The sequence below is a fragment of the Passer domesticus genome, unplaced genomic scaffold (assembly GCF_036417665.1).
Source record: "Passer domesticus isolate bPasDom1 unplaced genomic scaffold, bPasDom1.hap1 HAP1_SCAFFOLD_37, whole genome shotgun sequence".
In the NCBI taxonomy this organism is placed as follows: domain Eukaryota; kingdom Metazoa; phylum Chordata; class Aves; order Passeriformes; family Passeridae; genus Passer; species Passer domesticus.
Genome location: NW_026990149.1, coordinates 1,886,881 through 1,914,290, shown reverse-complemented (window position 1 = coordinate 1,914,290; position 27,410 = coordinate 1,886,881). Strand labels below are relative to the sequence as shown.

Below are 27,410 nucleotides of genomic sequence, written 5' to 3'. Positions count from 1 at the left end.
CAGAGGGGAGGGAGCAGGGACAGGGAACTCCTGGGGAGGGTTTTTCCGGGCTGACTCGTGGTGTTTGGGAGGTTTTTCTGGAGCCTAGGTCGCTGGTGACTTGTTGAGAGTGACTTGGGCAGAGGGACCTTCAAACTCAATGTGCTCATCCTTTGTTTTCCTCAAACCAGGATTTCCATTGCCAACCCCCATTGAGGCTGTGAGGAAAATGCCCCAGAACATGCAAGCAGGTGAGGAGGAAGTCAGTGCCCCTTTCCCCTCTCTCCTGCTCCATCTCCCAGCCCAGCAGGGCCCCGGCTGCAGGACAGTCTGGGGGCATCTCCTTGCCCTTGCTTGTGGCACGGAGGCAAATGCCATCCTGTCCTTGTCCTTCCTCCCCCAGAGCAGAAGCTGAGGATGGAGAGCAGGGAGGACAAATCCCCGCGGCAGAACCTCGTGGCAGAGGCCGTTTTGAGCGGCTCCACGGCGCAGGAACCCAACGGGGAGGAAAAGCCCCGGAGATGCCGCACGAGGAGGGGCTGCAAACGCAGCCCAGGTTGCTCTGAGGAGTAAAGATCCACCCTGTGCCAGGAAGGTGGACAGAGCTTCAGCCAGAGCTTGGAGCTGGTGGTCCATGAGTGGGTTCCTGATGGGGAGAAGCCTCACAGGTGCTTGGAGTGTGGGAAGAGCTTCTGGTGGATCACCAGCCTGATCGTGCACCAGAGGAGCCACACTGGGGAACGGCCCTACGAGTGTGGGGAGTGTGGGAAAGGCTTCAGGTGCAGCTCTGAGCTCATCACTCACTAACGCATCCATACCGGGGAGAGGCCCTATGACTGTCCCGAGTGTCAGAAGAGGTTTCAGACCAGCTCCAGTCTCCTCCAGCATCAATGGATTCACACAGAGGAGCGGCCCTTCCGCTGCCCAGACTGCAGAAAGGGCTTCAACTGCAACTCAAACTTCGCCAGGCACCGGTGCATCCACAGTGGGGAGAGGCCCTACGAGTGTCCCCAGTGTGGGAAGAGCTTTACCCACAGCTCTAACTTGACCAAACACCAACAGAGTCACCAGTAAGGGAAGTCCTGCAAGTGCCCTGAGTGTGGGAAGAGCCTCGTGTGCTGCTCCAGCTTCATCCCCCATTGGAGAACCCGCATCGGGAAGAGACTTGCTGATCCATGTTCCCTGTGATCCATGGTGGGAAGACACTTGTCACTTTTCCTGCCCCTGCTAATGACCTGATGTGGGATTGAAGAACAAGAGGGTCTGGCCAGAGCCGTGTCATTACACTCACTCCCACCTCAGGTCATTGCCAGGGGCAGGAAAGGGACTCTTTCTCTCTCCCTGAGGAGAAAGGTGTCCTTTTTCCAGGTAGGAGGAAATACGTGGCCAGGAAGAGCCACTCAGTGGTGATGTTGTAGTTTTCCCTGTAAATAGTTTTTCTTATCCCTTCTGTTATCAATATTGCTTTTTTTCCTGTTTGTTCCTTATCTCATTGCTGTTCCCAGTAAATTGTTCTTATCCCAGCCTGGGATCTTTGCCTTTTTTTCTTTCCATGGGAGGCGGGAGGGCAGCGAGCAGCAGCACGGTTTTAGCGGGAGCAGGAAATTGGGGAATCCCATTCCTGAACCCTGGCCCATGGAAACCGAGCATCCCAGATGGTCCCAGCCCTGGTGGCCATGGCAACAGCCTTGGGAGCGGGTCCCTGGCTGGGGCTGTGGGAACCTCTTCCCTCTGGTGCCCAGGGACAGGACTGGAGGGAACGGCTGCAGCTGAGTCGGGGCAGGCTCAGGCTGGATCTCAGGAAAAGGTTTTTCCCCAGAGGCTGCTGGGGCAATGCCCAGGCTCCCCAGGGAAGGCTCCCAGCTCCAGGGCTCTCTGAGCTCCAGCAGCGTTTGGACAGCACTGCCAGGCCCAGGCTGGCATTGTTGGGGTGTCCTGTGCAGGGCCAGCAGTTGGACTCCAGGATCCTGATGGGTCCCTCCCAGCTCAGCCAGTTCTGTGGATCTGGGATCCCGTGACCCTGGGGATGGGGCTGCCAATGGTTGCCATGGCAACAGGCTCTGGCTGCAGGCCTGAGCTGGTGTCCATGGCACCCACCCCTGGCATGGGGTCTGCATGGAGCTGCCGAGAGACTGAGCATGGCAACAGGGGGCTGGGGATGGTTGCCATGGAAACTGAGCACAGCAACAGGGGGCTGGGGATGGTTGCTATGGAAACTGAGCACAGCAACAGGGGGCTGAGGATGGTTGCTATGGAAACTGAGCACAGCAACAGGGGGCTGGGGATGGTTGCTATGGAAACTGACCATAGCAGCAGGGGGCTGGGGATGGTTGCCTGCCAAGGATCACATTTGTCACAGGCACTCAGAAGGATTCCATGGGGAATTTCCAAGAGTCTCCAGGCTGTTCAAGAGCTGGAATGTCACAGGCAGAGACAGGGGCTCCATGGACACCTCCCAGGGGTTTCTGGGGATGGTAAAGGGCCGTGTGATCAGAGCCAGTCACAGCCATTCCATGGTGACATCCCATGGCACCTGGGGCTGCAAAGGCACCGATCTGTCACAGGCACTGACGGGGGCTCCACGGTGACATCCCAGGAGTCCCCAGGCTACCAAAGAGCCGGGATGTCCCAGACACTCCCAGGGGTTCCTGTCATGGGCACAGTGGCAGCTTCAGGCAAAAGCTTTATTTCTTTATTGGAGAAACTCCTGCAGATTCATGAGATGGAGAAATGACACCCAACAGCCACCATGGATCCTCAAACCCCTGCAGGGCCCCTAGACTTCCAAAATTTATTTTAGTACAGGAGAGTGGGAGTGGCTGGATCCAATCCCAGCCCCAGACTTTGTCAAAGGTGTAAAAGATTGGACAGGTAGAATTGAACCTTAATGCAATTTGTCCCACAGGATTATCGATGGAATTCTAGATAAATTTATATAAATACAGCTCTGATTGATTCTGATCATGATTTGACAGAATGGTTTGTTTACACCACAGATTAAATTTTAAAAAAGATAGTTATTTACTCCACAGTACAGGAGATATAACAATTATTAGAATATAGTGATCTAGGAAGCAATTTTGATGTCAACAGAGTCTTGCTGGAGTTGTTGGAGCCCATGGCAGTTCCTCCTGCTCCAGCAGGAGCTGCCTTTCCTGTGCCATCAGCAGGGCAGGTCCCACTGCAGGAAAAGCCCCAGGCCAGCCCCAGCACAGGGAAGGGTTCGGGCACAAGGGCAGAGTGCCGTGCTGGCAGCTGTGCCAGGCAGAGCCTGAGGCACCAAAGGCACCTTGGCAGCAGCAGCTGCTTGCAGGGCATGGCCAGAAGCCTCCCTTGGCAGCCCGGCCTGGTGGCCAGCACTGCAGAGCTGCTGCCTCAGGGCTCATTTCTGCCCGGGCTCTGAAAAGCCACTTCTGCTCCAGGAGCCTGCCTGGGAAGCCATTGGCCCCAGCACCTTGGGGACAAGATATGAATGACAAAACTCTTCATGCCAGCAGAGACAAGGCAGGGGCAGAGGAAAGGGCAGAGCCAGGCCCAGGGGACAGGGCTGCCATGGTGATGGCTGTGAGGTCACTGCCCCTGCAGCAGCCTGGCTGCCCTCAGCAGACATTCTGGCCAGAAGCGTTGTGAGGGCACCCAGCACATCAGAGAACCCACACAACAGGAATTCTGTTCTTGGGGAGGGGAAAGGGTTTCGCTATGTCAGGCTGCACAAAACTCCTGCTCTTGGACAATTCTCTGGAAAAACAGTTGCAGTTTTGGGCCACTCTCATCATTGTAAAATATTTCCTCCTTTTAACAAATGTAAATCCACCCTCATTCAGTTGAAAGATGTTGGCCCTCATCCTGTCACTGCAAGATTTGGGAGAAAATAACTTTGACCACTATTTTTCCATTTTCACAGACCTTGGAGAAGACTGAAAAATCTCCCAAGATGGGGTTTGGAGGCCTCATCACATAACCAGCAGGGAGAGACTGATGGCTCTGGGCTCAGTGGTGTTGAGACTGAGGACAGAACAGGAATAGCCTGGGAGGGAGTGAAGGATGGTATCAGAGAGGAGTTTTTCTTGTAAAAAGCAGCTAGAGAAAGAAATAATGGCACCAAGGGTGTGGAGTGCCCCTGCCCCATGAAGTAGGGATTCTACCCAGACAGACACCATTGGGCGAGGGGTGTAATTGAAAGCAGATTCCACCCCTCCACCCTGTGGGGTGTGCCTCTGCAATCCCGGGAAAAGACACTCCACCCCATCTGGTCAGATAAGGAATGGCCCCAGAATGTTCTTCCTTTTCTGTACCCTCATTGGTTTAAATTCTACTGCAATGTCTCCAGCTTAGATTTTTGTTTTGGTTGTCCTCCTTGACCCACCCATTTCCAGTCCCCTGCTCCTTCTGCTATTAGACCCTGACCCTAAACTTCACCTCTAAACCCATGACCCCACCCCCTTCATTTCTTCTCTTGGTTCCCTGGCACAATAAAGGATCCTGGGTTTTGCTAAACAAGATCCATCCTGTTGCCTTCCTTTCCCTGTTGGTCATCGGTGCCTGCCTGAGGTCTGAGACTCTGGGCCCTGAGGGAATTGTTGCGCCCCTCACTGTGGTGGAACACAACACAGGGGCAGCTGGGGAGGCCCAGACTGGACATGAGGAGAAAGGAATTTCCCTGCCAGGGCAGGGCTGTGATGCAACACATCCCCCAGAAGAAGCCTGGAGCAGCCCAAGGCTTTGTGTGGGCAGGCAGAGGCAGGCAGGAGGCAGAGCTGTCAGTAAAGGAAGGGGCCAGCCAGGTGGGGCAGCCGGGGGATGACGACAGCCTGCAGGGACAGAGGCACAGGTTTTCTCAGCATCAGAAACACCTTTTCCTTGCTTGTCCCCAGCTGTCATCACTGCCTCCAGTGTTCTGCTTTACCTGGAACATGGGGATACTTTTTTGGTCCTGTTCCTCAAAAGGATTTATTTTAAGTATGAGAAACTTCAGTGTTTCACTCCCTTTTGAGTCTCTGAGAAGTTTTTTGAGCACACTCTGAGGCACAGAGTCTGATGCAAAGAGTACCAAAGCCCCAGAGGGTCATTAAAGTCCTGGTGCTGTGTCTGTGCTGCTGAGCTGTGCCGGGCTCCTGGCCAAGAGGCAGCTCCTGGCAAGGGCAGCGCTGCAGAGAGACAGCTCTGGCCAGGAGCAGCTCCTGGGCACAGCCCAGCAGGGCTGGGGCACTGCCAGGGCAGCTCAGGGACACCAGCAGGGCACAGCCAGAGCTGACAGGGCTCAGCACTGGCAGGGGCTGGGGGATGTCCCAGAGGGGGCTGTGTCACAGCGGCACCTCTGTGGCTGTGTCCTAGAGGCACAGAGCAGCTGTGATGTCAGCAAGGGGCTGTGTGACAGCACAGAGTGGGCTGTGTGAGGTCACAGGTTGGGCTATGACATCACAGTTTGTTGTGTGAGGTCACTGGGCAGCTCCAGCATCATAGAGGGGATTGTGTGACATCACAGAGCAGGCTGTGACATCATGGCATGGCAGTATGACATCATAGAGCAGATTGTGAGGTCAAAGTGTGTGCTGTGACATTACAGAGTGGCAGTATGACATCACAGAGAGGGTTTTGTGACATCACTGAGGGTGTTGTGACATCACTGACGGTGTTGTGACATCACAGAACTGTCTGTTATGTCACAGAGTGGGATGTGAGGCCATGGAGCAGAGTCTGCCATCATGGAGGGTGGCCCTCTGACATCAGAGAGTGGGTTGTGACAGCACCGGGTGATGGCGCAACATCATAGAGCCAGGTGTGACATCACAGAACAGACTGTGACATCACATGGTAACTTTGTGACATCACCAAATCTTCCGTGACATCACAGAGCAGCTTTATGATATCAGAAACTTATATCCCAGCACTGGCCCTGTGATATCGTGAAAGGGCTTTGTGACATCACAGAGCAGTTGTGTGTGTCATCACTGAGTTGCCTGTGACATCATAGAGTAGGCTCTGTGACATCATAGACTGAACATCATAAAATGGAATCGGCCATCACAGGGTAACTGTGTGACATCACAGACGGGATGTGACATCACAGAATGGCTGTGTGACATGCCAGGGTAGGTTGTGTAATATCATAACATTAAACATGACATCATAATGTGGGCTGGGACATCACAAATGGGCTGTGTGACATCACAGGGGCTGTGTGAGGTCACTGGGGAGGTCACTCTGCCCCAGCCCCCCCTCACAGTTCCCCCAGAGCAGTCCAACACTGCTCGTGCACAGTGGGGTCCCCTGTCCCCCCGGGTCCCCCCGCCCCCGGCGCCGCAGCCTCCCCCAGAGGATGTTCCACGAGATCGACCCCAGAGCCTGACACGGGGACGGGGGGCTGGGGCTCTGGGGGGTGGGACAGGGGGACAGGGACCCCCAACAGTATCCCTGTGTCCCCCAGGGCCAGAGCCTGGGCCAGGGCTCCTTCACCCTGTTACGAATGAGGGCTTGAGAGTGCTGAGAAAATCCCCAGCAAGGGATCAGCAAAAGCCAGATTTAATATTAAGCAACATCACCACAAAGTTCCTTGGCAAGAGTCACTCTGCTCCTGACTGGACACTTCAGGCACAACAAGGAAACAAAGCAACTAAAAAACCAAACAAAATCCAGGCAATCAAACCAGAAGTGAACTGAGAACTGTTCCTGTATGTGATACAAGGACAAGGATATCCTTGCCTTGTGAGGGCAAGGATAAAAGGAATACGACCCAAAAGCTTACAGAGCTCAAACTTAAAAAGACTTAACTTATATCTTAACCTACTGATCCCTTCAACTTTACAATATAGGAAAAGAACAGAGCTTAATAGTATTTAACCTAACTTGTAACCCTTGACTTAGCAATTTAACAGAAGAATAACACTCAACAGTATTTAACTCAGCTTATTACTTATATTAAGCATAAGAACTTAGCATAAGAACAACTCCTAGCAGCATTTAACTTGGGTTATTCCTCATGACTTAACCTCACTTACAGGCCTGACTGACTCAGCTATCCATGGCACTCCAACCCCTCCGAGAGCAGCATTTCTGCCACATCTCCCCAGCACAGGCACTCCTGTGTGCACACAGACACAAAGAGCCAGTGCAAGGCACCTGTGAGAAATTCCCCTGAGGGCAGGAAATGCTCCCTGTGGATGCTTTGGCATCTCCCCAGCGGGTGAAGGGTTGAGCCTGGAGGAGTGGGGGGATCGGCCCAGGCTCCCTCGCTGTTCAGGATCCCCGAGTGCAGCAAACGGGAGAGTTCCCGGCTGGGAGAGGCCCCACTCAGAGGGAGTCGCTGGCCCAGGAGAGCTCCAAGGGGCTCCTTTTGCAGCGCTGTTTGTAGGGCCCCAAGAGAGGGGCTGCAGTCACAGCAATGGTTCATCCTGGCCACACTTGGCATCAACAGCTTTCTTTGGCACTGTGAGAACAGGGATGTTGTGCCACTGAGGGAACAAAACCAGTTCCCAGGGCTGCTCCTGATGAAACCAGGATCTGGTTGGGCACAGCAGTGCCTGGGGCAGAGAGTGTTTGTGCTGAGCTGCAGAGGAGCTGAGCCCAGGGGCTGTTGGCCAAGGCCGAGGCCCAAGGAGCATTTCTGAGCTGGCAGGGCGGCCTGAGAAGGGGAGGGGGGAATGCAGCAGCACAGGGCCCATGGAAGCAAGGGACCATGGTGACACTGTGGGGCCCTGTGAGACCAAGGGACCATGGTGACACTGTGGGACCCTGTGAGACCAAGGGACCATGGTGACACTGTGGGGCCCTGTGAGACCAAGGGACCATGGTGACACTGTGGGGCCCTGTGAGACCAAGGGGCCATGGTGACACTGTGGGGCCCTGTGAGACCAAGGGGCCATTCTGACACTGTGGGGCCCTGTGAGACCAAGGGACCATGGTGGCACTGTGGGGCCCTGTGAGACCAAGGGACCATGGTGACACTGTGGGGCCCTGTGAGACCAAGGGACCATGGTGACACTGTGGGGCCTCATGGAATCAATGGGCCAAGTTAATGCACTGAGAAGTGTTTTTTGTGAATTGAATATCTCTTGTTGGTATTTCTCCAGTGCATCCAACTCAAAGTACAGAAACAATTCTAATTACTTTTTAATGTCTTATTGAGACATTTGATTAATTTTTGTAGGGATGAGTGTCTGGGCTTGTCTGTCCTGCTTGGCATAGCCCAGGCAGGGCTTTCCCAGCCACATTCCACACTCCATTTCCCAGCTGGAGCCACTGGTGCCTCTGAGTTCTGCTGGCCCAGCCCCAGGGACGCTCTCCTTGTCTGCCCATTCCCCCATGGTCCATAGGCAGGGATGGCCTCAGTGGGGGCTTCTGACATCCTCAGAAACTTGCAGAGGCTCCTGCTGAATTTTACTGCTCCAGAGGCTGGAAGGGTATTCAAACTGAAGGTATCATATTTAAAAATACCATGAGAAAAGATTTTTAGGTCCTGTTTTGGTTTTTCTTCCTGTTAACACATGGATATGTGCAATTTCCAATTGACACTGAATCCGAGTACCTCCTCATGCAGTTTGAATAGATTTGAAAATCAAGACCCTTCATGGCTGACAATCAATCAGACTCTGTCCCTGCCCCCACCCCACCATTTCCCCCATCCAAGCCCTGGCACTCAGAGCAGCCTCGTGCAAATCTGAGCTCCCTCCAGCCCAGGCTGCACCTGTAGGTTTCAGCTCTTTGGCTCCAACTCCCACCTGCTTTCCTTGGAGAAGGAGCTGCCCGAGACACAGAGGGATGTTCATTTCTTGTCAGCCAACAAAGCCAAGGGAAATCACAGCTCCATCCAATGCAAAAGTCATTCTTCTCCCTGGCTCTTCCCTGCCCCTGATCCCCGCAGCCTGTCCTGTTTCCTTCATCCCTCCAGTGCCAGGGACTTTCTGGGAAAAGGAAGCTGTGCTCTGGCTATGGAGGGAGGTCCAAGAGCAGCCACTGGAGTGGGAACCACAACTCATCAGGTTTTTGTCCTTTGAAGGATGAGGAACTGGTAAGACTCTGTCCTGGTTTAGGGCAAATTTGGAAGAAATCCTCCAAAAGGGCCCCCCCAGAAAGCAAACTCACATGGCCCCTCTCCCCAACTCTTTTGGGAAGAATTTCCTCAGAGAGAAGTGGAAAAACCTGTTTATTTAACAGGCAAAGGGCTCCCCAGCACAAAAAACGAACAATACCACAGGACAAAACTCATTTGTCGCTCTGAAGAGATGACAAATTCAGAAAGTCTCTCTGGTGGCTGGTCGCTCTGTTATCAGTCCCTCTGGCACTGGGAAAGGCTGCTGCCCAGAGTAGGCCCTGGCAGGCTACAAAGTGCGAGCTCTCGCTGTTCCCCCGGGTCCCAGTCTGGAGCAGGTTTGAACAGTTCCAAAAAAAGGGAACGAAAACCAGTGCAGGGAAAACTTCTCTGCCTCAGCTAGCAAAACTAACTAAAAAACAACAGAGCACCATGTTCTGTCCCGTCCGTGCCCAGACACCACAGTGCAGGAGTGAGAGCAGGCTGATAACAAACTCCATGCTGCTTCTTCTCCCTGCCTTTGCTCTCAGAGTCAGGCTTGCAGGCACAGAATATAATATCCAGCATCAACAGAACACACAACTGGGGATAAAAGCATCATAACATCACCCTAGGACACTTATATGCTTATTCTAGGAAGACTAGTAATGTTTTACTGCAATGATTTGGCTAATCATCACATAAACAAATTTATATATTTTAAATATCTCTTGCTTGCAGGAGTCTGATGCAATTTTCTCTTTTCTGGTAAACCCATCTGTTGTATTTGCAGGGTTCTCAGACAAAGAAAGGAATGATGATTCTGACTCCATGTACTCAGAAGGCTAATTTATTATTTTATGATACTGCATTATATTAAAGAATGCTATACTAAACTATACCAAAGAATACAGAAAGGATGCAGACAAAAGGCTAAAAGAGAATAATGAAAAGTCATTACTCTCTCCAGAGCCTGGACACAGCTTGACCCTGACTGGCTATTGAGTCAAAACCATTCACATGAAACCAATGAAACAATCACCTGTTGGATAAACAATCTCCAACCACATTCCAAAGCAGCAAAACAGAGGAGAAGCAAATGAGATAATACTGTTTTCCTCTGAGGCTTCTCAGCTTCCCAGGAGAAGAATCCTGGGCAAAGGGATTTTTCCAGAACATATGTCTGTGACACCCATCTGTTTTAATCTTCTTGCAATCTTCAAAGCTGTTTGTTCTTGCCAAGGTGTCCTGTTATCAAATCTCTTATGCTAAAAATGGGCCAAAGTCCATCATCTGTCTTGTGTATCCTAATAGTAAAGATCTTCTGCAGCAATTCTGCCACTTCAAGAATTCTTTCAATTGCCAGATACTGGCTTTCTTTTTCACCACTTCTTATTTTTCTATAAATACTAAGCTGCTAATATATTACTTCACATGCTATTTTTCCATAGCAGCTTGATAGAATCCCAGGAGCTGATTCTCAAGAACAGCTTAGTTCCATCTTCCTAATTCAGCTGTTAATCAATAACAGATACAAACCACATTCTGGCAACTCTCTAGAGTAAAAGCTTATTAAAAATACACCTATCAGGATAACTTGATTCCCCACAGATCCTTAGAGGTAATAATACACAGGCTGTGATGCAGGCAAAGAAAGTGTGGCAATAGATCATCTTTTTCCACCATCTTATGTAAAACTTATTTATTAAGTGTTCATACAGTATGTCAGTTAGACACCAAAAGAGAAAACCTGCATCAGCAGCAGCTGAAAACAAAGCTAGGATCTAAGTTGACACATTTCAAAATTTAATTTCTGGGCTTTAAAAGTCATTTGTCTCAATCCAGAACTCTATAAAGCAGTTTAGTCTCCTCTTGAAAAAATGAACATTCTCATTAGATCACATTTTCCAGTGATGCAGCTTCTGTTAGACAGCAAGAGGAAACATATAGGCAGGCACATTCCTTGCTCCTCTCTTCTCATCTCAATAAATTTTTCACCATTAGGATCAATCATGAGAAGCTGCTAGAACACAAAATTCTCTTCCAATTACATACATAAAAGGATTTTTAATTTCTTCTTCCCAAGTCAGTTTCTAAGGCTTTGATAAAGATTGGCATTATGGTCTTTTCTATTCCAGATAGACAATGTTTTATTAGACTAATTCAAGTCAAGACTTCACTTTCAACTTTAACATGTCAGAATATCACCATGCAAACCAAACCAAAAAGCAGATTCTGGCCAGAGCACTGGTTTGAACCTGCTTCAGGCTGGAGTCAGCTGACCGAGTTCTTCTGGAGTGTCTTTTGAGTGTCTTGCATGTAAGCCATGCAAGAGCAAGTCAAAGGCAGGCATCATAGAAATAGACACTAAATACATAAAGGTAACATATTTGATTTAAAAAACTGTGCTTTTCTAAGCTGAAAATCTTTTTGCTGAGCTGGACACTGCACTGTATGACTGACATGAGGCTTTGGTCACAGATTATGCATGAACCAATCCAGAAACTCCAGACTTCTTCATGAATTTGTATCTTATGTATTTTGTCCTTGCTTACACAGGCTAGAAAATGAAAGAAAACATGCATGATGATTAAGAAAACACAGTGCAATTTAGGAACCATTCAAGAAAATCATGGTGCAATCACCTATATGTTATATCCAGAGATGATCCAAACAATTGCTGCTGAAGAATTTGTACCATTAACTTTATTACAAATTTTCAAAGGCAGGTGGAGTTGCTCTTCCTGCTCAAATAATTTAACAGGATTCTTGTTATTAGCAATTAAATTGTTATTTGATTCCACCCCCAATATGATTTAGAGATTCATTAGAGCTCTAAGACTCTTGAATACGGTGTGCTTTGTGGATAAAAAGACCAGAGAACAGTTAACAATTCTAGGGAATTATGTCTATCATGTAGATTGGTCAGGGCAATATGTGAGCTCCTGTGAAACCCTTTTACAAAATGTTATCGTTTATCATACTTAATTTGAAAGGATTCCCTGTCTTTATCAGGTGTTAATGTCAGAGAATCACAGAACCAACTGGGTTGTAAGAGATCTCTGAGATCATTCCATCAAGCTTTGGCCCAAACACCACCTTGCCAACCAGAGCAGAGCACCAAGTGTCATGTCCAGCTGGTCCTTGACCACCATCCCAGATGGCGGCTCCACCACCTCCCTGGGCAGTGCCTTCCAATGTTTAAGAATCCTGTCTGTGAAGAAATTCCTCCTGATGTCCAACTTAACCTCCCTGGTGCAGCTTAAGCCTGTGTCCTCTTGTCCTGTCACTGGTTGTCTGTGCGGAGAGCCCAATCCCCATCTCACTACAGCCTCCTGTCAGGGTGGTGCAGAGAGTGACAACGTTCCCCCTGGGCCTCCTTTGCTCAAGACTGAGCCCTCCCCAGCTGCCCTGCTTCTCTCAGCCATTTCTCATCAGACTTATTCTCTAGACCTTTAATCAACTTGCTTTCTCTTCTCTGGACTTGCTCCAGCACCTCAGTGTCCTTCTTTGGATGATGCCAAGCTGGGTCAGAGGTCAAGCACTCCCCAAGTAGGTGCAGCCTCTGTGTGTTTGTCTGTTTCTCACCCCCCCTGCTGCTCTGGGATAACGCAGCACATCTGGATTCCTTGCATCCAACCCCATCTGATGTGCCACATCTGGGTTCCTTGCATACAATCACTGTCTAACAGGCTGTGTCTGGCTTCCCAGCATGTGATTCCTAGATAACAAGTCACTACATGCGATTCTTGGATAACATGTCATATCTGGATTCCTTACTTTCAATACATTCAATTCCTGGACAATATTGCACATACATTCTCTGGCCAAGGATGGGGCTGGAGGGCTGGAACAAGAATTTCCCCTTACACTTTAAAGGCTTTTTTTTTTTGTTGTTGTTTTTTTTTTTTTTTTTTTTTTTTTTTTTTGTTGGGTTTTTTTGGGTTTTGTTTTGTTTTGTTTTGTTTTCTGGAGAAAATGAAGCTTTGACCTGAATTCCTGGCTGCCGCACAACATCTGTCTTCTACCTCGGCTTTGGCTGCTCTTGGCTGGGAGCCTGGCTGGAAAACAAAGATCCCATCTCCCCCAACCCCCTGGGCATTGGGACTGCTGGCCATGGCCATGCTGCCCCTCGCCAATCAGTGCTTACAATAATATTTTTCAGCGGATCTGCTGGAGGACAGGAAGGCTGCAGAGGGTCTTGGACAGGCTGGATCCATGGGCTGAGACCACTGGCATGAGGTTAAACAGGACCAAGGGCCAGGTCGTACACTTTGGCCACACTAACCCTCTGCAGCTCCCAGCTGTGGAAAGTGGTTGGGAAGCTGAATGACAACAGAACCTGAGCCCAGGTGGGTGCCCAGGTGGGTGCCCAGGTGGGCAAGAAGGCCAATAGCTTTGGGCCTGTATCAGCAATAGTGTAGCCCTGAGGACCAGGGCAGCAAGAGCCTGAATGAGAGATGCAGGACTCCAGGCGGCTCTTCAAAATGCAGTTTATTGTATCCAAGATGTTTCAGCAGGCCAGGGTTGTGGGTGACAGAGCCTGCGCCTACAGCTGTCAGCTCCAGCTCCAAGCCTGGAGTCCCTTGAATTTTGGTTACAATGCATAATAAAATTTTCTTTGCTGAGTATCCTCACACAGAAGAACCAATCTATACCTTAATTTTTACCTATAGACTATCATAACTACTATAATTACCATATTCATGTAACAATACTTCAGTCACTAAAAGTTAGTACATTACAATTGAAGCACGAAATTGTTTTTCAGTTTCCTTGCAGTAGAAAATTCTGAGACCTTTTTTCTACTTGCAACATCAGCAGTTGTGTTTGCCTGTGGAATCTTTTTGCTTGGTAAAAACATCTTCTTGTCTGAGGTGGGTTTATCCTTTGCTCTAAGCCATAAAAACACGCTCTAACTAATGTCTCCATCTCTCTGGGAGCCCCCCAGGAACCCCGGCCAGCCCCGGGTCGGCAGACAGCGCCGGGCAGCCCCGACAAGGCCGACAGCAGGGGGACACTCTCCTGTGCCCCGAGGGTACCGAGGGCAGCTAGGCTAGTCACCTTTGCAGCAGAAGAGACGCTGGAGACATCGGTGGAGCATGAAAGGACCGACTCTTAGCAGGGGTTAATCCAAGGTTTTGTTCGGAGCTCCTGGGAGCTCCCCACCTCAGGGGGCCCCTGCCCAGAGTACCTGGGAGAGGTGCCAAGATTACATTTTAAAGGGAGGTATGAACCAAAAAATAGATAAGTTTGCTGATCAATAAAGAACTTTCAGGGGTGAAAACTTAGGGAATGGACATTTGGGATAGCGTATGGGGGTAGCACTTGGGGGGCTGACCCCTGGCCTCTGACTAATCACTCGATGACCTGAACTGAAAGTTCTAGATAGAAAGGATGGGATGCTGACAGAGTGATTGACAGAGAGCCTGATTGACAGATTGACGGGGATTTGGGGATAATCGCAACAAAGGAGAGGGATTCCACAGGTAAAGGGAAGGGGTATGATCAGGAGGAAACCATTTGGGAAAAATAAGGGGATACAAAACCAAAACCATTACAAAGTATAAAAACACACTACAACAAACTAACATATCCTTTACCTTCTTAGCTATCCAGTAAGACTGGCTCAGCAATTCTTTTCTTCTACATCAAAACTTGCTTTCATTTCTATTCCTTCTTCAGATTCTACACTCAAAAATCTTTCTGCCAAGCATACATTTCTGTGAGACATCCTTGTCAAACTTTCACCCTTCCCAACAAGGGCAGTGATTGTCCGGCTGTGCTGGGCACTGGTGAGGCCACACCTCGGGTGCTGGGTCCCTTTCTGGGCCCCTCAATAATAATTAAAGTTTCTCTAGCAATTGCTTTATTCATTATTTGCCTCCCTTCCCTGCCTGGCTGTGACAGGAACTACACCAAAGGGAAAGTGCCTACAGCCAAGGGAAGGCTGTGGTTGGCCACCTGGTTCTGTTTGTTGTTGCTGCTGGTGTTGTTGTTTGTTTGCCTTGTTGTACATATTGGCAAAGAACTGTTACTCCTTTTCCCATATCTCTTCCTGAAAGCCCCTTAATTTCAAAATTATAATAATATGGAGAGAAGGGGGTCACATTCTCCATTCCAGAGAGGTCCCGCAGACACCTGTCTTTAAAACCAAGACAAGATGACAATTAACAATTTATTAACAATTGTTTATTAACAATGAACTGACAATTATCAACTACTTGTCAATCTAACAAACAATTAGTTAGGTAACTTAGCTAACTAAAAGGTAAGATAAAGATGTTCTTGGAGCTTGGGAGGGCAGCTCCAGACATCTCTGGTGAAGAGTGGGAGATCATCATCATCCTCAGAAGGCACGATGTTGCCGGCTCCTGCTGGATGCTCCAGCTCACACAAATGCTGTCCCTCGGGTGGTGGTCTCCAGAGCACCTCCTCCTTGGGTCCCTGGCCTTCCTCCATCTGCACTAATGGTTCCTCGAGATTCTTCCATTCCTGGACTCTGCCTTTCACAGTCACCTGCCCCATCTTGTGAGTCGGCTCCAGGTTAGGAATCCTAGGAAGAAAGGGACTGGTATTGGCCAGATGAACATTCCCAGCCAGCCGCTTTTCTGTCTCCTTGCAGAGCACACAGTGCTGCATCTTCTCTCTGTGCAAGCAGCGAGCAGCAAATGAAACAACTGCACTCGCTGCATGGAGGCTGCAGAGCTGCAAGGGCAGGAACATGACCAGTTAAATGCCTGGGCACCAACTACAGCACACAGGGTCCCATGTAGAGAAGCAGGCCTTGCTTGTCCCAAAGGGAAGCAGAGCTTGGGACTGTCTGGTCCCTGGATCTCTTGTTCCAGATTTGCAAGCCTCCAGGAGCTTACTGTTTCATACAGTGTCTATTTTCCCAGTGCCTCCCTACCAAGGCCAGATGATGATCTTTCTGTGCTCGTGTGGGTGCTTCTGCCGCCTCTCTGGGGCTGCCTGTCTCCCACCTCCCCATCCCAGTCAGAGGGACTGAAGGGAGGGTGTTAGGGGATGAACCAGGCTGTGCTTGGTGATGCCCAGCACTAGGAGCAGAGGCAATGGGCAGAACCTGAACTGGAAATTGCACCTGAACCTGAGGAAGAACTTTTTTCCTGTGCAGGTAACGAGTTGCCCAGAGATGGTGTGGAGTGTCCTTCACTGGAATTATTCCAGAGCCCTCCAGACACAGCCCTGTGCCATGTGCTCTGGGATGACCCCACTTGAGCAGGGAAGTGGGACCAGATGACCTACTGTGGTCCCTTTCACCCTGTCCCACCCTGTGATTCAGTGACACCCAGCAGTAGCATGAGTTGGCAAGTGTGTAGACGTTTCCCACCTACACAGCAGGGTGGTCTTAAAATTCCTGGTGCACTTTGGCTTGAACTGCAGGTGAAAGGTCTGCTTCTGGCCAGGAGGGATGGTGCCATTGTAGGGGCTGATGGAGAACAGGTCATGCTTAGCATCGGTGAAGACATCCAGGGAGGAGCTGGCACGCTTTGGAGACAGGTTCTTTTCTTTTGAGTGGCGCAGCTTCTTGGAGTGCTCCTGCTGCTTGTGCTGCTCCTGCTGCTGCTGCTCTGGCTGCTCCTCCTGGTGCTCGGGATCCTGCTCCTGCTTGGAATCCTGCTGCTGCTGCTTGGCAGGCCGCCGCAGCCGCCGCACTTTAGGAGGCGTCTCAGGAGGATGGTCCTGCTCCCACCAGAAAAGACTCAGCAGCTTTCTGCGATGCTTCATGGTATCGTAGGAGAGGAACCGACCTGCAGGGAGGAAGAGGACACCTTTCCAAGACAAAATCCTGTCTTCCCAGCAGCACTGCCTCCTGCTGCAGGTGGGTGGAAGAGAGCTGGGATGCACTTGGAGCATCTCTGGCTAAGTACTTTCTTCTGGCAGGAAACAGAGCCTCTGGGAGCAGGGTCTCTGCCTGCAGCACACACTCCTGTGCCAAGCAGGAGAGCTGGCTTTAGACAGTGACTTTGCATTTGCCCTGCAGTGGGGAACTGCGCACAGACAGTGGCTGCAGGGCAGCTCACTCGTTACACCACCGTTTTTCCCAGTCTCAGACTCCTCAAAGAGATGACCTGACATCCCCCTTCCCAGTCCTGACCCAGCACGTGGCTGTCCCCAGAGCCTGGCTCAGCTCCTTTGCAGAGCAGGAGTGGCAGAGAAGAACAGAAGGGGCTGAAAGGCAGAGGGGGACAAGGAGAAAACTCTCCAGCTGCAGCTGGGAAGATGCTGATGAAAGTGGATGGATGGACAAGGATGAAAAAGCAATTCATGTTTTGGAGTGAAGTGGCAGGGTCTTCTCCTGTGAGTGTCTGTCTGAAACTTCCCTCATTTTTTGCCTCTCGATTGTCATGAAAGCCAAGACCACCAGGGAAAGGAAAAGATCCTGTTCTGAAAATCCGGGTCTGTCTGGTCCACCAAGCCAGATTATTGCCTACGGGTGTGTTTGCTCAACTCATGGAACACTGCACCTGAGAAGGGGCAGTGTGCTCTCCTTCCCCTGCATCACCTAGCAATGCTAGTGTTGGAATTTCTCCACCTTTCTGACTTGGCTGGACTTTCTCTCTGGAAGGACCTTCTTGGTGGTCACCACTAAAAGACCCTCCACTCACCGTACATCAACCACTGTGACAGATGGACTGAGATGGGAGAGGGTTCTCCCTCAAGGACTGAGACATGTGACCCCTACATGGAAGAGCTCCCCTCTTCTTCCCAAAAGGACTGAGACTGAAATCCCTACCATAGGGTGAAGGAAGGCGTGCGTGGGGACCAAAGCAAGTTTTGCAAGCGACCACTGGACCGAGAACACAATGGTTCCTGCCTACGACGTCTGCTGCTGACGACACCTGCTCCTGATGGACTACTGATGGACTCCTTGTACCCTTTATCAATAGACTATTTTGAAATGTGTCCCCTTCCCCCATTTCAAAAGGACTATAAAAATGGGTTAGAGCTGACTGATACCTTGGAGATCTCCCCTGACGTGAAGACGACAGGCCTCTTCGTCGACCGGACTTCGAGGGACTTTGTCATCCGCACGTCTGGTAGCTATATACCTCCTTGCCCTACCTCTCTTCTTTTTTCTTTTCCTTATTCTTTCCCCTTCCTTCATTCCCCTTCTCTCTAACGCATCTTTGCTATGGCTACACAATAAAAGTATCTCTGTTTTGATTTTACTACAAATCCCCTTGTCGTGTCAGTTTTTGCACCCTGAGATCAGTGAAAAAGAACCTTCACGAATCACGTCCTTAGGACGGATCGTGTCATCTCCCCAGGCCCTCAGCAAGTGAAATGCCCTTACGCATCAGAGTGGTTGAATATGGCTCCTTCACTGGTTCAGTCTCTGCAGCTTTCTCCCAGGAGTATTTCAGGACTACCTCCCCTGTGTTGTGCATCGTGAAACTGAAAAGCAAGTAGGAGGAATTAGAAAAAACAGAAAGTCCATTAAGTATAAAGCAAACAGTACAGTAATATTGTCTGATGGACTCCTGGTACCACTTTCTCCTGAGAAGCATCTTCTCCAGGCAACCCTGCCATGCTCAGACTGCTGTCCTGGGTGACCCAAGAAAGTATTTCAAAGTCTGGAAGTTTAGAGGAAAGGGCCAACATGGTGCTCAGCACATTGAAGCTAAGGGGCTTACTCTGGGCTTTAGGTCTCGGTTTGACTGCAAACTTATTCTTGAGCAGAGGAGGACAGGTGATCTGCAGGGAAAGCAAAGCCATGGCTGTTCTCAGCAGAAACCTATGGCAGCATTGAGCCTCTCCTGACCACCATCTCCTGCTTGGCTTCACATGCACGTAAAGGGGCCACTGCTGATTTTTGTGGGAATCCTTAAAATCAGAGGGTTTTGGGAAAGCTACAAAAGGCAAGCCTCAGAGACAGCAGAACCATGATTAGAGCTAAGCAGTAGCCATAAGATTTGTCAGCAGAAAAATGATGTAAGAAGTAGAAAGTAAGTAAAGACAAATAGAACAATGGTCTGTGTCTTAATGCTTGTCTAGAATAGCTCCCTAAGCTGCTGAAAAGTATATCTAGCGAGTTATTGGAAGTTCTAAGCTTAATAATGGAGCTCTGTGCATTGTGTTTTAAGGCTTACAAGCAGATATTGTGTAGTTATGATATTTTATGAAAAATCCTTTGCTAGGATTTTTCCCATCCTGAGGAGCTGAGAGCCTCAGGAAAGAAATGTAAACAATAACTATCTGTTGCTGTGGAATGCAACAGGTGCATCTTTTATTGGTCTATGTGGATTGTTTTCAATTGATGACCAATCACAGCCGCCTGTGTCAAGGCTGTGAGCAGTCACAGGATTTTTGTTATGTATTCTATTCTAGTCTTGCTCTTTGTAGCCTTCTGATTATTTTTTCTCTCTATTCTTTTAGCATAGTTTTAATGTAGTATTTTAATATAATCTATAACATAATAAATCAACCTTCTAAGAAAAAATGGAGTCAAGCCTCCTGTCCCCACACTTAAAACATTCACCACAATGTTTTGTATTGACAGTATTGTATTCAAAATAAGCAAGCATTGTTTTAACTGAAGGTACATGTGCTTATAGCGGTTGGATGGAACTACTGTCAATATGCTTTTGCTTTGTGTGATTGGTCAAAAAACTTTTAAAGTAAGTTGTAACATTAAGTTCTTTATCTACTGCTGGGGATGGGAGTTGCTGTCATCTTCCCTTTGTCATAACCATGTAATGAGGCTGATGCTGGAAAATAAAACGGCTAAAGACATATGCCCCAGCAGTCCCGTCCCTCCCTGATTTGTACATAGCCCCCGGCAGCTGATAGTTTTGGCTGGGGTGGAGTTCTGGGAAGCAGGCACTGCAGCAGCCCTGGGCAAAGGCAGCTCCTGCTCACAGGAGGAGCTGTGCCTGGCCTCCAGCACTCACGTGGCTGTCCTTGTCTCAAAGGGCAAGGTGTTGTTGAACTGAACCATGATCGTGTCCAGGTGGAACTGGGCGTAGGCAACAATGGCACTGAGGTACACCTCGACCTCCTGCCTGCTCTTCTCCACCACAGTGTGAGCTGGTTCTGGGGCTGTCTTGACCACCTGCAAACACAGGAGGGAGGAATCACTGAGCAGAGCCCAGAAAGTCAGGCTGAGAAGGGCAGTCTTCTAGCCTCCAAGATCAGCCTCATAGAGAGACTAGAAAGGACCATCCACTTTTACTTCCCTGGAAAGATGACCAAATTGGGACTGTTCTGCTGCAGTAGTTGTTTCTAGCCACTGATCCAAGCAGTCACTACCACAGCTGTTAATATCCCCATGGAGACTGTAGCTGCATTCCAGTCCCTTTACTTCAACCTTGCAGAGTGACTGGCTTTTTTTCTGGTCCCCTATAAATCCAGCAGGTCTCAAAATTAGGGCTCCCCTGCCAGAGCTCTGTAGATGGAGGACCCCAAGACTGAAGAGTTCCAGGAAGCATCTTTTTGTTCTTGTCTTAGGAGCAAGTGCTCTCCAGATGTCATGTCTGGAGCAACAGCCACACTGCTGGGAGCTGGGGATGTGCATTTTGGAATGTGAAAGATCTCACTGGGAAAGTCTCCAGTTGCAGATGTTCTGATAGAAAAGAGGATGCTTTAGAGGCCTAAAAATGGCCCAGAAACTGGGAAAGAACTTTCAACCAAGAGGAGTGTGTTTGGCAATAATGACAATAAAAGCAAGAGTCTCTGGAGATGATCCTTCTCTGCACTCCTCCATAGAGTCATACAGTGCCTGGGTTACTCCATGATGAGATATCCCACACAATACAAAGACCACAACCAAATTCTCATGCAGACAAAACTTGGAGTTCACCAGCATATGCAGGAGAAGTGGATTTCTCTCCACTTCAAAAGAAGAGACAGAGTGCAGCAGACTTAATTCCTTGTTGGTGAAAGGGTACCAAATCAGATGAAGAGATTTCTAACAGCATAAAATGGGATAAAATCATAAAGCATTGCCTTCCATTCAATACGGGCTGCAACACTTGTGCTTGTGGCCCAGACTGATAGTTGTGTGTGGCTAAAGGTCTCTTGTCAGAAGGCTTCCCCATCTTGTGTGAGTGTATCTGGTCACTGTGCTTCCACCTCTTTTCTGGAATGCACAGCTGGTGAACCTCACGGGTGTCCAATGTCCAGAGGACGCAGGAGCTGCTCAGCCAGCAGTGATGGTGCTACGGTGGTTCTTTTTGTAAAAGCTGGGTTGGGGTTTTTTTGCTGTTTTGCTTCTTACCTTCTTTATTTTAGGCCACCTGGCTGCTGGGTCTTTCCTGGTGGTATTCTTCCACATGACGATGGTCATTTGGTCATCCCAGTCCTGAACCTTCTTTTTTGGCAGCTCAAAGTCGATCTTGGCCACCTTACATTTCACAAGGTGCCTCCTGAAGGTGACTGGGACATCTGACATCAAGGTCACTGTGATGTCCTTGGCATAGCCATGATGGAGGTGTCCCACCTAGGGAGAATCAGGGAGTCAAGACCAAACTGGAAGCACTGCCAAGGGCAGGACTGACAGCAAAAGGGACCGATGGGGTGAACACCTGTGCCAGGAATCTGCACCTCAGAGTGGATTTACATGAAGTTGGATAGACAAAAGTATGAACAGAAGGTGCCACCTCCCATGACATGAAGCCTTTTCTGCAAGGCTAGCAGCCTTGGCCCAGCCAAGCCAGGGACTGCATCTCCTACGTGGCACTGGAATGGGCTATCAGTGGCATGTGAGGGCTCCGTGCCAGCTCCTGGGCACACCAGGGCAGGGCTTGAGTGATGGGGAAAGGCAGAGGCAGTCCATGCTCACCTTGGGGGAGAACCGGAATGGGGCCTCTGCCTCCCACTCAAAGCGCATGACCATCTCGGCGTGGCTGGTGATGGTGAAGGTCCTGCAGTAGGGCTCCCAAACGTGACAGTCCCCAAACTGAATGTGATTCACTCTGACAGCTGTTAAGGAGGAGAACAAGGGACCTCAGCATGCAGGGAGCTCCACCTGCCCCCGTCACGTGCACAGACACCTGCATGTTCAATGCTTCCTGGCTCCAAGCCTTTCCCCCTCTGCCAGGGAGTTCCCCAGGCAGCTCCACCACTTCCAGGGAAACACCCTGACACATCCCTAAGCCAGTGATGTGCAGCACAGCACACACTGCTCTGCATGCATGGCTGCTACCCCCAAATGGCCACCAAGTCCCATGGGTGACAGCCCAGGCCTGGCTAGAGGGAAGACATATATGATCAGATATTTTCCTCTTCCTTGCTCCACCTTGGCAGTCTCTCCTCTTACCATCAATGATGTTGTCCTTCAGGCTGCCATCAGCATTCCTCTCCTCAGTGCCTTCCTCTAATCCATCGAGGGTGAATTCGCCCCGTGGCCTTCACCCACCAGTTCAATTACGGTCTTGTTAGAGTAGGTGTCCCCCACTAACACACCAATCTGCCTTTCCACACGTTGAGCCAGGGTGGGTTTGAAAATGGCATCAAACTCTGCCGATTGCCCGCGATTCAGAAGGAAGAAAGGCTTTGTGGACTTGCTCTCTGCACAGCAATGGAAATCAGAGTTAAGTGCTGCAGCTGTACTGAGGAAATATTTCCATAGGATATATGAGGAATAAGAGGTTGAAACCAGCTGCCTTCTAAGCACTGGTTCTACCCCCAGTTGTTGCAGACCCTCTTCCTATGTTCACAAGCCTGCCACTCCCAGACACAGCACCACTTAAGCAGCTTAACCTCAGGCTGATGCCCAGCCCTCATTCCATCTGCTTCCCACCAGCTCCAGCCATATGGAAAGCTGAGCCAAAGAGTGCTTTCAGCTTCTGCTGGCTATCTGAGTGCTCAAGGGCTGTGTCTGCTCAGGCTGGTACCATGCCATGTGCAGCAAATACCTCAGAGGGTCCACTGAGGTAGTGACAGTCCCCCACAACTCAACCCACCACGTCTAGCAGAACAGAAGAACTTCCTGCAACTTCCTAGGAGGAAACCCTGCAAAAAGCCCCCGAGAAAAGGCTGGGAGACAGAGGGTCCAAGGGACAAAACTGTGCCTAACATGTGGCTACTGCTCAGAGAAGCCAAGAGCAGGGCACACGTTTTCCCTCTGTGCATGATTGCACTTCATGGGTAATGAATTTACCGTTTCCCGCTGAATCCTCTTCCACATCTCCATTGTGGAACACCTTGACAGCAGAGGCCCTGCCTTTCAAGGAGAACATTCTGTGCTCATCCTCCAGGTGTAACATAAACTGAGAAAAGGGAACACAGAGCACAATGGTACTGGTGTGAGTACAGGATGGCATGAGGCCTGACACTGCAGTGCTGCTGGTCCCACATGGGAGCCCAGCACCTCTCCCAATAGAAACAGTACTTAGCCCAAAAGTTAAATCAAACCAGCCAGGAAAAAAAGGGTGTTCAGAGGCATCGGGATAGAACTGACACAGAACCAAATGGGACAAAATGTAATTGGCAGGACGTAATGCAACCACAATTAAGTTTACTTAAAATGTACTAAAGTGGGCTGAAATACAATCGAATGGAACTGGGAAATCACACATGTCCATGAGAACAAAAGGTGACCTGAGAGACAGGGGGGAAAATAATCCACCACCTTTCTGGTGTTCAACTTATAGAAGAAAGACGGGACAGAAAATTTCCAAGAACTCCCTTCTTAGAGAACAGACATCAGTCACTTGTTTCAAAAGAATTTCTGACACCTCCTCACAGGTCTGCCATGTTTTTTGGGACCCTTCCCTGTGCCAGAAGCACTTGCTCCCAAACCAGACCATCCCTTGAGCAGGTCCTCCTCACCTTGACAGGTATGATGCCATCATTACGGATGACCAGGGGCAGCATCTCTGAATCCCCCAGCTGGAGCCTCTTGCAGCACAGCACGGTGTTTCCCCTCTTGCTGCGAGCGCTTGGGCACACGACTGTCACCCGTGGCTCATGCCCCTTCCCGCTGATGGTGAAGGTCAGGCTTTGGGGTTTAATTCCCACAGAGCTGCAGGAGAGGCACAGAAACAATTTCAGCTGGCACTAACCCATTTCTCAGTGGGCAAGCAAAACTGCAAGGGCCACCCACAGTCTTTTCCCTGCCTGCTGTTCCTGTACCCCACAACAGAGCCCCCCACCAGCCTCTTCCCAATCCACTCAGGGCCATTCACAAGACAAATCTGCTCCAAAGAGCCAAAGCCTTCCACAATAACAGTTACAAATAACTTCACTTAATTGAATCATGCAGTACAGCAGGGAAATAACACGGCACCAGACGAGATATGGCAAATCCCCATGCTGCAGTGAGATGAGACTTATACAACAAGAAAAAGCACAGCATGAAATCAGTCCAAAAGCAAGAAGGCAAAAAGAAATTGTTGTTCTCAAGAAAGATCTTTTCCAAGAACAGTAAAATTACAATCGCTTATTAGCAGTTAGTCTTCTCTTGGTTCAGCCACTAAAGGGTTGAGGAAGGGAAGCTCAAAGCCCCAGTCCACAGGTCCCAGGGCAGAGGAACTGGGCTCCTCTTTCATACCAGCTCCAATCACTCACATGAAAGAGCTTAATGTATGCCAGGGAGTCACAGAGGATCACTTAATTTTACAGAAACAAATGAGGAAAATATGACTGCTGACTGCTGGCACAGAAACTGCTTCATCTAAGCCTTTGCTGTTGGAAACCCCCAGCTCAGCTGAAGCACATCTCAGTAACTTACAGCTGGCTACCTAGTATTTCCCTCTCTTCACAGTTCCTCACACAGGCTAAACCATCAGCCTCATGCTTCTGCTCTAAGAGTTCTTAGAACCTCCCAGATCATCTCATGCCAAGTACTCTGCCTAAGGCTGCTGAAAGCATTAGAGCTAACAAGAGGTCTGTGCCTTCCCAGTGGAGAGGCAGCTACCAGAGAGTATTTCACAGGCTCACTTACCTTTTGGGATGACAAGGGAAGCCTTGAAAGTGCAGTTGTAGTTCTGCTCCTCTGGTGGGGTGAAGGTCACCGTAGCAATGGCACAGGATGAGCCAGGAACAGACATCTTGACTGGATGTAACTTGAAAATGTTGTTGATAGGGCTTTTTGCCTTGGGGGAACCCAGAGAGCAGTGTTAGGAGGAAACACCTTTCAACATGACGTGGTTTTATTCATAAATGCATTACTGAGAGCAGTCCCAGACAGTGTGTCTCCTTCCTGCTTCCCTGGGCAGGCTCCCTCCCGGGGAATGCTGACCTTGTGCTAAAGCAGTGTATGTTTTGAGGGCTGGCAGCTGCACCCACCTCTATGGGAGGTGGGCACTGCACAGAAAACCCTGCAAATAACCTAGAGCTGGCCTTCAAAGAGAAGGAAAAGCCAGGGAGCCTGAGGAAATGCTCTGCTTTGAGCCCTGGCATGTCAGTTCATAACAGCCCCTCTCTGCGTGTGCTTCCAAGAGAGGTTCAGAAGGACTCACTTCTCCCATCAAAGACCCAGCGGTTTGAGCCAAAACCTTGCCCCAGACATGCAGAATGCATGTCTGCTCCCTGGCTCTGCTGCTCTCCCCTGCAGTTTGACCTGCACTGAGCTAGCCTAGTCGGGGCCACAGGCAGCAATGCATCTGGAGAACAAAACAGGCTCTCACACGGCCCTTAGAGGGCAGCCACCACCTTGGCCTCCTGTTCTTACCTCTCCAGGCAGGGGTTCGATGGAGAGCACCACATCGCATGGCAGACAGCTTGCGTTGTAAATATTGAAATGAGCTTCAGCCTCTTGCCCAACCTGAGCCTTGCTGAAGATGAATCTGTTCTCATCAGTGACAAACAGGCTGGCGCATTCCACCGACTGCAGCTTGTGCTCGAGGTCGGTGCTGCTGCAGATCAGGTACTCCTCAAAGATTAATGTGACATCCTCGACGAGTGCTGTGGACACACCAGAGGGATGAGCAGGGAGAAGCCTCCCTGATGGATTTATCTGGACTCTGCTGGCCTCTCAGAAGGCTTGATAAGCCCTTTCTGCCCGGGTGACTATTAAACCCAGTGTTGGGTAGGGGAGCTGGCTGGGAGGATGGAGCTCAGTCAGCCTCAGTCTTAGAGAGCATTGCTTTCCTTTTATCCTTCCTTCCATGTCGGAACCCAGGACATCTCTCTGGATGCCCTGGATGTCTCACAGCCCTGGCAGGGGCTCGGACACCCTGGCAGGAAGCCAAAGACACCTGGAAATTCCATCTTAATTCATGGAGCAAATTGCCAACCTTATATGAAGAATTACAGGCACAAAAGTTTAAGTAGCACAGTAGTAGCAATCACAGGGTGAAGGGAAAAATTTTAGAGCACTGTACAGGGGGGTTTTGAATCTTGTACATGGGGGTCAGGGGTTCTAAGATGGAGGGATTTGGGTGTGCCCTGTCCTTCTTCTTTCTTCTCCTTGGCATCCATGTTCAGGATGACGTTGGCACGTGTGGATTGGTTCATGGTGAAGGTGCACTTGCTAACAAGGATGACAAGTACTGGAAATAGAAGGTAAATATCTTCTACGTAGTTGTCACTATAAAAGAGACAACCGCCCCGTGGGCGGGAGAGAGTGCCCTTGGCTGTCTTGCTGATCAGACCTCGGCTGGACAGACAGAAAAACTTTGTAGATAAGAAACAATAAACACAACCGAAGACCGAAAAAGCAAGAGTCCAGACTCCTTCTTCAAAGCGCGGCCTGTCCAGAACCACCTTTTCCCGTGCTGGGGCACAGACAAGTAACGGCCGACCCCAACAGACCCTTATGGCCCCTCATGGCCCCTCACAGCCCCTCATGGCTCCCTCACAGTTCTCCATGGCCCCTCATGGCCCTTCTTCGTCTCTCACAGCCCCTCACAGTTCCCCATGACCCCTCACAACCCTCACAGCCTCTCACAGCTCATGGCTCCTCATGGACCCTCAAAGTCCCTTATGGCCCCTCACAGCCCCTCATGGCCCTTCACGGCCCCTCACAGCCCTTCATGACCCCTCACAGCCCCTCACAGCCCTTCATGACCCCTCACAGCCCCTCACAGCCACTCATGACCCCTCACAGCCCCTCAGAGAAGAGGAGCACGAGGCTGGTGAGGGGCTTGGAACACAAGCCATATGAGGAACGACTGAGGGAGATGGGATTGTTTAGCCTGGAGAAAAGGAGACTCAGAGGTGACCTTACCACTCTCTTCAACTTCCTGAAGGTTGGCTGTGGTGAGCTGGGGGTCGGTCTCTTTCTCCGGGCAACAACAGATAGAACAAGAGGACACAGTCTCAAGCTGCACCAAGGGAGATACAGGCTAGACATAAGGAGGAAGTTTTTCACAGAAAGAGTGGTCAAATACTGGAATCATCTGCCCAGGGAGGTGGTGGAGTCACCATCCCTGGATGTGTTTTAAAAAAGACTGGATGTGGCACTTGGTGCCATGATCTAGTTGAGGTGTTAGAACATGGGTTGGACTCGATGATC

At 49.9% G+C, this 27,410-nt stretch overlaps 1 pseudogene; it reads left to right on the top strand.

The window, feature by feature from the left end:
* The first annotated feature begins 220 nt into the window (after window positions 1–220).
* LOC135292526 (zinc finger protein 850-like) overlaps window positions 221–27,410 on the top strand; it is a 183,682-nt pseudogene continuing 156,492 nt past the window's right edge.